Source organism: Amphibalanus amphitrite, unplaced genomic scaffold (assembly GCF_019059575.1).
Source record: "Amphibalanus amphitrite isolate SeventyFive unplaced genomic scaffold, NRLGWU_Aamphi_draft 000500F_arrow, whole genome shotgun sequence".
NCBI classification, from domain to species: domain Eukaryota; kingdom Metazoa; phylum Arthropoda; class Thecostraca; order Balanomorpha; family Balanidae; genus Amphibalanus; species Amphibalanus amphitrite.
Genome location: NW_024881994.1, coordinates 185,989 through 188,392, shown reverse-complemented (window position 1 = coordinate 188,392; position 2,404 = coordinate 185,989). Strand labels below are relative to the sequence as shown.

General features: G+C 50.5%; 1 long non-coding RNA gene across 1 annotated transcript; it reads left to right on the top strand.

Moving 5' to 3' along the window:
• Window positions 1-815: 815 nt before the first annotated feature.
• LOC122392774 lies at window positions 816-2,012 on the top strand. The gene is made up of 3 exons (XR_006258578.1): window positions 816-1,213; window positions 1,509-1,684; window positions 1,902-2,012. It is a non-coding gene; the product is annotated as an uncharacterized LOC122392774 (long non-coding RNA).
• The last annotated feature ends 392 nt before the right edge of the window (window positions 2,013-2,404 follow it).

Sequence of the window (2,404 nt, the reverse complement as noted above, 5' to 3'; positions counted from 1 at the left end):
AACGTGCATATGCCCTGCATACGTGACGGTGTGTCCTTCATATCATTCCGGTCTGGACGTAAATGTATAGAAGTGCATCTCGTTCCCACACAGTCAGGCTAGTAAACCTTACGCCATAGGAGACGGGCTAAGCAAGCCGTCTGGCCTCAGATGCCCGGTACCACTACCGTGGTGTCTTCATCGATGGTCATCGCTGGTATTTTAATAACGCAACGTCTCAATTCGGTTAGTCAGTTGAGCAGCATCCGAACGTTGGCCCCCCTGATCGAGCCTCTACTGCCCATTATTAACCCTTCGTAACCACTCGTACGTTAACCCTGCTGGTTCGAATCCGCTCTGACCCCGTCTCTGCGCGCCGATCCTGTCGCCCGCTACCCGCGACCCACTGGCCCAATAACAGCGGCTCGCCCTGCCACCTGGTGGCCGAGTCCTATACCTCGGGATGCCGCCGCTCGGCTGACTGCCGAGCCGCCGTGTTATGACCTTCTCAATACGTGCCGATTAGTAGCACAAAATCACCGGCCATGTATCTGACAGTACGATAACTATGCCGGCAGCACTTCTAAATGTAGCATGGCCAGTGGTTACGGGTTGTTCTGACTAATTATCGGTTATAAAGTGGTGGAGCTCATTTATTGACGTTACATCGACGTTACTGGGGAAGTGCTACTTTGAAATGGCCCTGAAAGTCAGGGCGTGAGTCCTGGCGGACTTCTATGCATTCCATATAAGGGAATGGCGACGCCCAATGGGAGCTAGCCCTTCCTAGAGACGGTGGGTGCCTCCCCTCAGCGAGAGATGCAAACCTCAATCGTCGGCCCTCTTCTCTTGATAACGAACCCTCGTCATATTAGTTATCGATCACTACCACCCCAACACACTACACATATCGATCGTTACGATCCCTATCCCGTCGCGTACATCCTTTGCTAGGTAACGTACTGTTCTTAGCTATTGTAATCTCGACGCTCTGGGTGTGGCTCCTATGGCTTGCATCTCTGGCCATTATGCTCCGCGAATCAACGCGCGGCGCCTGAGGCGGTATTTAAAGGCTCCGGCACGCCTGCGGCATATTGTCATCATGTCTACCACGTCTGTGGAGGTTGTCACGGAGGCAAGTCGGCCCGAGAGCCCGCCGGGGTCCGCGGCCGAGGTGCCCCGCGAATTGTACAACGAGATCGTCCGATTAAAGGACGACCTCCACGCGGCTGAGGTGAGAATTTCTTAGGCTCTGCCCTGAGCCATTTGTAGTACTGTGCTTGTCGGACCGCTCGTTGTGATCACTTCACTCATGGAAATAACTACGCTGATGGGAGGGTCAACTTACATGATGAACGAGCATTGTGTAATGTCACCCGTCGTTATTTGTTCTCGCATCGGATGGTGAAATCTATTTCAAATTGTTTTGATGGTTGGATTTAACTTTTACGAGTGATAGAATAATGGTTCGCTAGTAAAATCTAACGTCTAAGGTGGTTGTTATTAACGGCTGTGATGGTTCCTTGCAGGGAAATTTGGAGGTCGCCCGCCGCGACATGGAGCGGGCCCGCCGGAGAAATAAAGAAATTATTCACCGGCTTCGGAAAATAATCTTCACCTTAAATTCCCCAAACTACGCTCGGCCAGAATGGCTCGATGGGGATATCGAGTGGGCTCTTCTGGAGCTCTCTTGAGCCCAGCTCAGGTAAGGATCATCAACGTTGACTTATCCGATGTTTACCGCCATATACTGTTGACCAATTCAGCCGACTCTCCACAACCAGTTTACTTTACGAGCTTCGACAGCAGATCTTGCTTTTCCCCTTCTTTTGATCACCAGGGCTTTGGGTTCACGATCGGTAATGTGCGTAGCTGTGAGGACTCTATGGTCTAATTCTAACACCAATTTCTGTTTGTTACAGATACACCGGCGAAGCTGAAGACTCCCGTGCCGAAGACTCCCGTGCCTTGCTTGTCATGCTTGAATTTGTCATGGTTGACTTGTAATACATATTAACGAATTTCCCCACCTGCATCTGCGCTATTATACAGTGACAGCTAAATTTCAAAGGCAGCGGAAAACGATAACCGACGAAATCACGTATTATCGGAGAGCGTGGGGATCAGACGACTGAACGATAAGGCGGCGGTGGTGGCTGTGGGTTGCAATCAGTTGGAGATGATATGGAAGCGCCAGGGCAGTGTCGATGTAGCGCCTTGTACAAAACAAGTCGGTTTCTTCGTCCCCATATCGATATACATCACCTCCCCTTCGCTCCCTTCGTATGCCCTAACAGAAGTGATTGGTATTAGTATTTATTCTACATCAAGCTCGCACAGCATTAGCATTATTAGCGGTATACTAAAACACAAACACGTACGTTTTTCGACCCACAGGCTTAGTGAGACGCATCCTTACTCTGAG